The 11,547-nt window shown below is 46.3% G+C and overlaps 2 long non-coding RNA genes and 3 other non-coding genes across 5 annotated transcripts; all 5 read left to right on the top strand.

The window, feature by feature from the left end:
* The first annotated feature begins 215 nt into the window (after positions 1-215).
* LOC138242863 (uncharacterized) lies at positions 216-1,022 on the top strand. The gene is made up of 4 exons (XR_011191727.1): positions 216-338; positions 537-635; positions 713-786; positions 954-1,022. It is a non-coding gene; the product is annotated as an uncharacterized lncRNA (long non-coding RNA).
* Positions 1,023-1,093: 71 nt separating this feature from the next.
* On the top strand, positions 1,094-1,295 carry LOC138242952 (uncharacterized). The gene is made up of 2 exons (XR_011191833.1): positions 1,094-1,126; positions 1,206-1,295. It is a non-coding gene; the product is annotated as an uncharacterized lncRNA (long non-coding RNA).
* A 7,768-nt stretch (positions 1,296-9,063) lies between these two features.
* trnaf-gaa (transfer RNA phenylalanine (anticodon GAA)) lies at positions 9,064-9,136 on the top strand. Its single transcript has one exon. It is a non-coding gene; the product is annotated as a tRNA-Phe (tRNA).
* A 109-nt stretch (positions 9,137-9,245) lies between these two features.
* Positions 9,246-9,318, top strand: trnav-aac (transfer RNA valine (anticodon AAC)). Its single transcript has one exon. It is a non-coding gene; the product is annotated as a tRNA-Val (tRNA).
* Positions 9,319-10,552: 1,234 nt separating this feature from the next.
* Positions 10,553-10,625, top strand: trnav-cac (transfer RNA valine (anticodon CAC)). The gene has a single exon. It is a non-coding gene; the product is annotated as a tRNA-Val (tRNA).
* The last annotated feature ends 922 nt before the right edge of the window (positions 10,626-11,547 follow it).

Genomic DNA, 11,547 nt, shown 5'->3' with positions numbered 1-11,547 from the left:
GATGAGTACTTCCTGGGTCAGCCCATGTACTTCCAGGCCACTGCCTACTTTGCCACAGCGGAGCAGAGGCTGTACATCCACTCGTGTTGCGTAACCGAGAAACCGGACCAGCACTCGCAGCCCCGTTTCCCTGTGATCGATAACTTGGGGTATGGCCCCTTCTGGAAGGAGAGGTGGGCAGGAGCCCCGAGAGCCTGCAGGGGTTCATCCTTGTCCCCAGGTGCATGGTGGACAGCAAGGCAGATGGCTGCCTGTCCAGGTTTGTCCCCTCCAAGCAGAAGGATGTGCTCCGCTTCACAATTGATGCCTTCCTCTTCCAGAAGAAGCTGTCCAGGAAGGTACTGCTCTCAAAGGCTGCTCAGCCTTCTTGCTCTACTGATCCATTGTCTGCTTTTCCATCCATGATCTAGATGTGAACCAGACTGTGGCAGCTGTAGTGCCTAGAGCTGCCAGCTTGCCTTCACTGATGGCAGAAGGTCCTTCTCTGTCCCTCTATTGGCCTTGATCCCTTAATGCTGTGACCTTCCCTCTTGCAGCATGAAGTGACTGAGCTGTACATGCACTGTCATGGCTGTGGCTCCTGCTAAAGCAACACCAGGGACCAAGTCCTGCACCTACAACAGGGAGGCGAAGAGGTACTTCTGCAAGGAGCCTGCTGAGGGTGCTCTGGGACATGCCAGGTGGAGGCCTCACCTGTCCTCCTCTCCTCCAGGTGGGAGGAGCTGTATGTTGACCATGAGGTCTGTGCCTGCTGTGAGTCCAGGTGTGCTGGCAGTCGGAATGAAGGTGGGTCTGGTTCTCTATCCCTTGTGGATGCATCTCTGCCCAGGAGACAACCATGCTTGGATAACTGAGGAATGATCCCGTGCTGGACAAAGGGACTGTATAGATGAGTAGACTGTGGGTCTCTGGGTATAGCAGATCCCTCACTCCTGGGTGTTGCTTGTCCACAGGTACCAGGAGCCTGGTGACCAGCAGTCGGGTGGCTGTGGCACCAGTAGAAGCTCCTCTGGATGTGGGAGCTGACTGGACTGAGGATGAGGAGGGATCTCCAGTGAAGATGCTGAGAGCACCAGTGAGGATGTGGAGGGAGCAGAGGACTTTGGAGATGTTGGCCAGTGGACAGGTAGGGTCTGGCAGGAGGAGCTCCTGTAGGGGTGGGTGTCCTGCAGTTCAGCTGGATTGTTCTCCTTCTTCCTCCCCAGGTGCCTGAATGAAGGCTCCAGCCTGGCCCTTGTGACTCTCCTGCCTCCACTCGCCTTGTAATGGCAACATTTCAATAAAGCTGTGAAAGACCCTTCTGCCTGCCCTTGTTTCTTTATGGTTTACAGGTTTGAATGGGGTGGAGGAATTCAAGGGAAGTGAGACCCATTAATAAATTAAAGTACTGTATTTGTGGGGGTTCCCCATTCAAGAATGCTTCCTGTATTGCTGCCAATGAGGACTGAAAATGGCTGGAGTTATAAAGCGTTGTACTGGGGGAAGATGGCCGCACTATTCCTTGGGCAGGTCATTGTGACTTTTTTTTACTGTGGGAGAGACAGAGGTGTTCAATATACTGGAAATCCTCCCGTTTCCGAGAGGGGTAGTGCTTATGGAGTGAGTTGCTACTGTAGTGCCCAGTAAGAGTGAGATCTGATGTCCTATTCTGGGCTGCACAAACTGACTAAAATAAACACAAGGAAGGAATTGTCAACAGGGGCTTGGTGTAAAGTAGGCCTTCCTTCCTTAGCAGAGGAACAATACTGGTGTGCAAACATCAGTGAATAATGGTGCAGTTAGAATCTTGGAGGTCTTATGTTATGGGTGTTGGTTTCACAGCAGTGGTAGTGGACAGTCATAAGTATTAGGATTGAGACTGGAGATCCCAGTACTTGATCCGGAAGACAGGTGTTCACAACTACCTCTACCAGCAGCACAGATGGTGTAGATTGAGACTGAACGCTTACTACACAAAGCCTCTCCACTGTTTCAGTGTCCCATGTCATGGATTTCAAGTAAATCCTAGTCTTCCTTTGTGACTACCTATAATTTGCACAAATCATGATGGCCCACTAAGGCTGTCAATTTTTAGCCCTACTGCAGTGCCCTATTAAAGTTTCAAGGATTTAGAATAAACTATTTTATATAATGGTTCCGAAGGTGGCTTCTCAAAGCACTTGACAAAATTACAATTAGAATACACAGGATAAAACAATTCCAATAGATTGAGGAGAAAAGTAGAAGCAGAGGAGTAAAGAATAGAACCAGTTCAGTAAAGGGTCTTCTACAGAAAAGGGTATTGAGTCTGAATTTGAAGGAGTTTAGGGAAGGTGACTCTGGTATCCTTGGGGAGAGAGTTCCAGAGCTTGGGGGCATAACAGCAGAAGGCCCTGTCACCCATACAGTGTAGACAGGCTTGGGGGACAGTTAGGAGACTAGAATTAGAAGAGCGAAGGTTATGATGTGGGGAGTAGGGTGATAATAGATCAAACTGCTACTGAGAAGCAACTGAAATGTGATGGCATGTTCTACAATTTATGCAAGACAGGTAATGTTAGGATTTTATGGAACAGTGGTAATGGCAGCACTTTTGAGGATCGTTGGTACAACGGCAATGCTCAAGGATTCATTTCTAATATTGAGGACAATGGGTTATATACCCATCGTTCTTACCAAAGGATCAGAGACCTTTTGCTATATATAAAGACTCCTTTCCACCACTAATTTATACAGGTTTGGTTCATTTGGGCTTTATCAGTTAAACATTTAATATTGAATTTGTCAGTTTGTTGATGCCTATATATCACAGTGATCTGCACACACATCTTTGACTGAATATGGGCTGCCAAACCTCTCCACCAAACTTATGTATCACGGTAGGTACACAAGAAGTTTCTTTGTAATAACAGGGTTGGTGCCAGTAGTCAGATTGGGTCAATTGCAAGGTAAGAACAGCATCGCATTAACTGGAGATGATCCAGAGATTAGCATGCAGCTCTGTACGCCAGATTACTACCGATTTGCAACGCGCTCGTCTGCTGACTTTAGTCCCCTGCTCAATAATCACAATGTTCCCAATTGCAATGAGCCCAAGGAAACAGCTGCTGCTCTCTAGATGACACTACAGGACAGGACTAAGTACAATTCCTGCAATAGACTAAGCAGTTTAGTGCCAAACTAATGGAACACTGAATCCTATGGGACAGTTCCGAATGTAGTAACAGCTTAATACTGAAATAATATCGTAAACACCTTGTGATCTTAAGATTCTGTCGCTGTTAAAAAGTATTATAATAATAAGCTAAAATTGTACTGCAGCCACAACACAGTGGACCTGCAGCTCCTGTCCTGATCATACAGAAAGATGTCATCACTATGTAGTGTGCTCTCTGAAGGCACCAGTTCTGTAGGGTTTGGGCATTTACTGGGACAATTATTAATTGTAGCAGTAAATCACAAACTGATTCTTTTAATGGCTTTAGAATCTAACCATGCGATATAACTCAAACAATGCACACACACAGGTACTAATACACGAGGATACATTTCTTAATATATGGAATATGCATATAAACCTAACAGATCTTATCGAGAGGGTTATCAGAATACAAAGGGTATATATTCAGTCAGTTACCAAGAGTTACATATATCAAGAGGACATACGTTCAGTATATCATTCATTTAGACCATTTCGTAATTGAACTTGGTTACAACGTCTACATTAGATACTCAAAACAAGTACATAACTCTTAGGAATTAAATTGATATCAACTGTTTGGGATAACAATTGAATTCTCGAGCTGTAATGCATTGAAGTTGAATACTCATCCAATCTCTGGGGATTCAGATCTCCTGCGGGCACAAAGAAACAGTTGCAGGCTGTTGCTGTCCAATCCGCGCTCTCTGGCTCGGTGCCAGGCTGTGCTGTGCGGCTTGTGACGGTGCACTGCTGATGCTCACTGACCAGCTAGTTAGTGTTGGCTTTAACTAGCAAAGTTTGCACACAGGAGAAAAGATGACTGTGGGTCCCAGCAAGTCAGGAAGAGGACCGGTTCGTTCCTGATGAAGAGCTAGTTCTGAATAGTGATTCAGCTGTCCACAGTTCCGACCTGTTCGCGAGGCCTGCTCAGGTGGATCCTCTGGTTACTCTCTGGCAACCTCCGCTCTAGACTCTTAGAACAAAGGAAAGTTCTGGCACTCGGACACACTGGCCGTTCCGTGGTTGTCCGGGCTGAGTCTCAGGATGGTCAGGAGGCGCGCTGCGAGAATGTCCTGCCCTTGGCAGCCTTTCTGCTCCTGGGCCGTCCCGCCCTGGAATTGTCTCACACTCCTGGAATTCTCCTTTGAATTCCCTTTAGAATAGTCTTGGAGCTCTGTGTTGCCTGTTTTTACCTGGAGGAACTTCAGCTCGTTCATTGGATGAAAGTTTCATGGGCATCAGAGACCCACGTGGGTTACTCGGCCCTACCAGTCCCTGATTGGTTGATCAAGGTGAGATATGAGTCACTTACTCCTGACACTTAGGAATGCAGTCCAGATGTCCATCTGGCACTCCCTAGACAGATAGACGCCAATGGATGCCCACTGATCATGATAGCTAGGCTTAGCTAAATGCATCCCCATTTGGGAGCTGTCCCCTATCAAAAGAAAACATCTTTAAATCAGCCTGCCTGAATAGCTTGAAGAGAGAGATGGGGCCCCATTTGGGAAAGCACAGCAACACTTAATTCTGTCTTATTAATAAGCATTGCCGCTACAAATAGTAGGAAGAAAGATACAATGTTTTGAAAATGTAATATGTTTTAAAGGATTAAAGGGAAAAGAAATACTTTATATAAACTAATTCAACTGAGCTCCTCTAAACAATATAGCCTGAAGAATTGCCAAAGCACAATGTATCAATTTTGGTGACACTGGGGTAAAAGGATCACAACATTGAAAACCACAAGGCTTATTTTCAACAGCAAAATTAGTGCTTGATAAAATTTGACAAAAAAAGGAATATTACACGCACGGAAACCAATATTTACCACTAGGATAGAATGCAGCATAGAACAGTTGGATAGAAGGTTAATGTAACTCTATAGTGCATCACAGAGGTCAGTCTCTTCCCCCTCATTATGCAGGCTGACTTGTTCACAGTGAACTGTCCTCCAGCGATAGTCAGCTGTAATCACTGACGCAGACATGATGTTAATACTCTGACAGCATCCTGGCTGATTTGGTTAAAGTGTTTTCCTATTAAACAGGAGATTCTGCGTTCAAATCCCACCAGTGTCTTTCTTCCTGTCTTGTCTTACAAAATGTATCACTATGGATGATTACATGCAGCTTGATTTTGTTTAATGCAAGTTTTCATTCCCTTTCTGATGGCTCTCTCTACAGTAATTTTTAAAAGTACTAATCGGGATGGATTACTGTACATATCCTCAGTTAAGGGGAATATATAAGTAGTGACTATCCAAATTGCATTTTTGTGTGAAACGCATTTCAGAAAATCGAAAACCAATTTTCAAAACTCACAATAACAAGACAAAGGCAAAACATAAGTTCACTTGCACTTTATGCATATTTACCACAACCTTGCCTTCTGATCATAAAAAAGTCTTAATTTTAATATAGCAGTTTTAAATGGGACATTCAGAACATGGCATATGAGAATATATGGTTAACCGAAGATGAGCAAAGGATGATCGCACTTTCTGCTTATTGCTATGAACCTACCTCTGGTTATAAAAATGTCTCAAAATTCTGACACTGAGGTGTGAGACACAATGTAACAGGCTCTCATAATCCCGAAATACAAGAAATTTTACTGTAGCGTTTTATAAATTTGACCCTGTGAACATTGCATGTCCCTCCTTCCTCATTACCAAAACATCTCAATGTCCCGACACTATGTACATTTGTAATTACAACACTTCACTGTTTCATTTATGAGTTGTGACATTGTGAACATGGCATGTTAAAGTATATAGAAAATCTAGATCAGAACAGGCTAAATGCAGTTCCTAGTGATTTATCATTTTCTTACTTTCTAAATTAAAAAAATATTTTTTCAGTGATAAGGACACTTCAGTATGACATAAAATATGCTTCAATGACAGAATAAATAATAATAATAATAAATAAGCATGGAAAAAATACCCAAAGTGGACATTCATAGTTGTGATTATAGGAATGTTAGCTATCGGGTGGGTAGCTGCGTCAGCATGCGTAGACTGCAAAGGAACAAGTAAAGGACTATTCCTGCTGAAAAGAGAAGAAAAGAATCACAATGTTTCGGCTGTGGAGCCTTCTTCAGGTGTGAGAAAGACAGGGCAGTAAGCAAAGATAATTTTCTTTTTATCTTTGCTGAATGCAGTTTATCGCTGATGACAACATCAAAGACATTAAGGAGTTTTTACGGCTAACAGCTCCACATCAACTTCCTTTCATAACTAACCTCATCAGATCCCTCAACTCCCAACTCTTCCAGTTTCTCACTTCAGAGAAGGATAAAAAACTCAAAATTCTCTACAGAGAAAAACCATCAACATCCTTATCACCTCCACCAATCCTAACCTTGGTGTTACTACACCTCTGACCTTCCCCTTTCACCCCTTTGCATCCTCAGCTAACATATTTTAATAGTACAACAAAATAACAATAGATTGTACAGTATTTATGTTTAAAATTAAGGTAAATGTGTCAAAATATCGAAGTCCAAATGCACGGTGCTAATGTAACAAAGCTTGCAAGTTCTTAAACAAATCTGCATTGTATTTTTAAAATATTTCAGCAGAGGATGCAACGGGGGTATAAATGACGACTCGACTTTTTCTTGGGTGAATTTGGTTTCCTGTGGAGTTGCGATGTTGGGCATACAGCAATCGGACATTTCCCGGTGATTCAGACACGTGTTAAGCACTCGCATTTCCTGCAAATATTAAAATGGTTAAGGTTTCGCTTAGAAATCCAATCGACCTTTGCGAAGACAATGTTTACATCGCAAAAGAAACCCGTCCCTGGGTGGACTCGAACCACCAACCTTTCAGTTAACAATCAAACAAGCCACACAGACGGAATGGTGGGTCCCTGTCTCACCTCGCAACTTTCCGGTTAAAAAAATATATTTTTTTGCCAGATGGCAATATTTCTTCTGCACTGATAATCAAGAATTGAATTTCATTTCTCGCAAGCTGTGTGAATTTCTTGAAATACAAGTTTTCCAGAAAGGAAATTAATACATGCATTTAACGAAATCAAGCCCTTTGTGATAGTCCGAAATGGTACGTTATGTACCACAAGGAAAAAAACCATGACTGGGATTTTAAGCTACGTGACCTATGGTACCAGACCGGGGAAAAGTTAGCTTGAAGTTCGAAAACGATTTTGGCACGCCTGTAGCGTTTACACGAAACCTCTTAGAATCGCGAGAATACTTGCTTTGTTTATAAAATACATTGTGAATGCTTTCTCAGCCTTTACTTTTTCGTTTATATGACATTTGTTTGACCAAGCACGAATATTCTTTTGTCCATATCTTCGCAACGAAAGCACAGAACGCCTTCAAACCAAATGCATTTAAAAGACCACGACATGTGGATATTTCCACAGCCTCTACATCAAAGTATCTGTGAGCTAATTATCTTTTTTTAAACCTCCGGTTTTTCATCGATGCGTAATTACGCACTAACTGGAACCCGGGGGACCGCTGTGTGCACAAGTTCACAACGCGAGAAATACTGTTCAATATGGCTTCATGCGAAAAACCCGTATATGACCATAGGCAACAGAATAGCGCAGTCTCCAATTACTCAGACTGTAAGCACGGGAATAAAGCTTTGTCTGAATTCTGAAACCCTTCCTTTACGTTCTGTTTTCATTCGGGTAAGAGTCAACTATATTCACAATACTACTGACAGCAGGAAGATTAAAATATTCTTTACTCAGCAGCTTATTAAAAACAGCTCCCATGATGTTCAAACCGATTTTTTACACAGAACACTGACACAGCTTTGCGTTCTGAATCTCTTTTTCTCGTGTGTTTATTTAATGTGGCACAATGTACTTGGATAGGGGTATTCTGTTCACAAACCAATAGCATTTAAACCACAGCACCCACAATGCTGCAAGTAAGTGTTTTACACACTAAGCAGAGAGCGATGTCTTCCTCGTTAGTATAGTGGCAAATATCCCCACCTGTCACGCAGGAGACCAGGGTACATCAGGACATGCATTGAAGTGAAAGCAGGATGCGCTGCGACATCCACTGTGCAGATCCCGCCACACTAAGAGGTGAGTGGGTCTGTTCGATCACAGCGCTAGGCGAATCCCCAAACAGTCTGCGTGGCAACAAACGAAAAGGGCCTGTTTCCGCCCGGTTTCGATCCGGGGAAATCGGGCCCAGTAGTGGCGGGATCTGTACAGTGCATGTCGCAGCGCTTCAATGTGCTTCCTGATGTCCTACCCCGAGAAGAGAAAGGACAGCGTACACAGCAACAACAGATCAGGTCTCTGCACTGGATCTAAGCTGCCCCCATCTCCTCTGCTCTGCGGCTCCTCCGGAGTGGAGTCCTGCCTGGAGCCGTGTTTGCAGGCGGCGGCTCCCCGCGCTCTGTCTGTGCGTCGTGTCCAAGAGCTCCTGGGAGGAAGAGAGAGCCCTCCCACTCGGGGGCTTTTCCACGGTCTGTGTGAGGAGGGGCGGGTGTGTCCAGTAGCTTATCGAGCGGAAGCCTGGGGCGGCGGAGAGCTGTGATCGTGCAGACCTTGAGGTGTCACCTCTTTGTCTGCTTTCCTGCCCCCCCTCTGCCCAAGCTCTGCTCCAAAGTAGCCCGGCAACCCCTCACACCTGCACGTGTCACAACCTAAGGTGTGGTCATGAGACACCCATGGGGTGTAGTTCTGTTCTTGTTAATTGTTTCCTGCCCGTCGCAGGCAGGAGTCCATGCGAGGAAGATGCACTGGACAGAGCTCAGAGGGCGCAGCTGGGTGGCTTTCCTTCTGAGTGACGTTCCTGCAACACTCTCCCGCTCCTCTTGGTGCGCTCATGCCGCAACACATGAAGGCTGGAGCAGGTGGCCGTGGGCTCTGCGCACCGCCGAAATAGCTCATTTGGGAGAGCGTTAGACTGAAGATCTAAAGGTCCCTGGTTTGATCCCGGGTTTCGGCATTTTGTTTCATCGCACCCTATGTTCCTCTCTCCAGCTCCCCCTACCTAAAGTGACGCGTCGCTTTCTCAGCCCGAAACGCAAGCGAGACACCAGCAGCATTTCCTACAGGTTTCCGTAGTGTAGCGGCTATCACGTTTGCCTAACACGCGAAAGGTCCCTGGTTCGAGACCGGGTGGAAACAGCCTCGTTTTGCATGCTCCTGTACTTCACAGAGGTCTTGAGCGACCGGTCATTTGTTCCCAATGTATTTCCGGTGCCTTCGTGCACTCTTGTACCAAACGCACGTTCCTTCTGTACGCGGAGCCGATCATTTGCATTTGGGCTGTGCCGACAGACCAGGACGAGCTCTGTCGGCTTAAAAGCAGCGCAGGACCTGCAAGAACAACAGAAAGATTAGCATCCAGCGGGGGCCTCTTAGTGAGCCCAAGATCTCATCAAGAATCGGCTCCAGCAACAGGGCTGGGCGCATTGTTCCATTCTCCGACCACTCTCGGTGTAAACAAGTCCCTCCTGGTCTCTGCTTGAAATGCACTTCCCTGCATTTGCTTTGGTGTAACTGGCTTCCCCTGCATGGGCGAATGTGAAGAAGATCCTTAGTAAGTCATTGAAGAAAACCGAGAAGAGGTCGGAGTGGCCTCTGTCGTTCATCAACGATCCAGTCAGGCAGTACTCCTCTGCAAAGCGCCGTTCGTTCACATCGATTGGCTTTTTTTGCCTTCATTCGTGCAAGTAGTAAATTATCTTTGTGTGACATAATTCGGAAAAGTCCTGACGTTGCATTTCAACTGAGCCCCAGTATACATCGACCCTTCGACACTCTGAGTGACAACTCTCTTGCGTGTTTTCTCATATTTATGTAGTTTGCTTGCATGATGCCGGGAACAACGTGGTTGTTTGCTGCCATATGGTGTAGGGGTTAGGATTCCTGGTTTTCACCCAGGCGGCACGGGTTCGACTCCCGGTATGAGAACGTGTCGGTTTTGCCTCCTGCTTTCCAAAAGATCAGCACCGTGTACGAAGGAGCTGCATTAAAACCACTCGAACGTGCAAAACGTGCGAGAAGAGGGGGCGCTTGTTTCCAACCGAAACTTCTCGCGTGTGAGACGAGCTGATCATCACTGTGGGAGGGCTACTCTGGTAGACAGGGCTGACCTTCGGCAATAGGATTTATACTCTCCAAGATGATATTTGCACTTTCTGGAGAGGCAATTTTCTCCACTTCAGTAGCCCGATTTCGTCGATTGCGTGGAGAGGGCTGTAAAATGTGGCGCCGCCTTTCCTGCTCCGTCCATGACAGGCGTGCTGGTCTCTGGAGAGAGAGCACGGTCCATCAGCGCACTCCAATAAAGGCACTGGAAGCAGCTGAATCGCATTGGCGAAGCTCAGCGCTGGGCCGCTGGGCACGTCTTACCACCGTTTCCGTAGTGTAGTGGTTATCACGTTCGCCTCACACGCGAAAGGTCCCCGGTTCGAAACCGGGCGGAAACAGACTTCTTTTGTCGCCACGCACAAAAGGGGATTGGGGATTCGCCTAGCGCTGTGATCGAACAGACCCACTCACCTCTTAGTGTGGCGGGTTCTGCACAGTGCATGTCGCAGCGCATCCTGCTTTCACTTCAATGCGCGTCCTGATGTACCCCGGTCTCCCGCGTGACAGGTGGGGACAGGTGACAGGTCCTATACTAACGAGGAAGACATCGCTCTCTCTCCGACCCCCGGCATCGTGTCCCGACCCACCGTGCTGGAAGCCGACGCGTGCTGTGATTCCTTAACGGAGCAGAAATGACAACCGAGGAGCCGAGAGATCATTTCAGCATTTCGCGTCTGAACGGAAAACACAAACGACCAACTCGGAATGACTTGCCTTTGACGCTTATCAAAGCGTTCTTTGTGCATCGAACAGACCCACTCACCTCTTAGTGTGGCGGGATCTGCACAGTGCATGTCGCAGCGCTTCCTGCTTTCACTTCAATGTGCTTCCTGATGTCGAGTCGTGTGCCGTGCGAAGGCTCTGATAGCGAGAGCAATGAAAAGGTGCACGACGCTGTGAAAGAAAACAGAGAAGTGAAAGGCAGTCATTTCTCTAAGGAGGTGAAAGAAAAGCTACTCCCCGTCAGGGAATCGAACCCCAGTCTCCCGCGTGACAGGCGGGGATACTTGCCACCATACTAACGAGGAAGACATCGCTCTCTCCAACCCCCGGCATCGTGTCCCGACCCAGCATGCTGGAAGCCGACGCGTGCTGTGATCCCTTTACGGAGCAGAAATGACAACCGAGGAGCCGAGAGATCATTTCAGCATATCGCGTCTGAACGGAAAACACAAATGACCAACTCAGAATGACTTGCCTTTGACGCTTTTCAAAGCGTTCTTTGTTTACGACGACTGCGCCGCCTAGCAGATACAAATG

This window comes from Lepisosteus oculatus, chromosome 14 (genome assembly GCF_040954835.1).
Source record: "Lepisosteus oculatus isolate fLepOcu1 chromosome 14, fLepOcu1.hap2, whole genome shotgun sequence".
In the NCBI taxonomy this organism is placed as follows: domain Eukaryota; kingdom Metazoa; phylum Chordata; class Actinopteri; order Semionotiformes; family Lepisosteidae; genus Lepisosteus; species Lepisosteus oculatus.
This window is presented reverse-complemented; position numbering and strand designations above follow the sequence as displayed.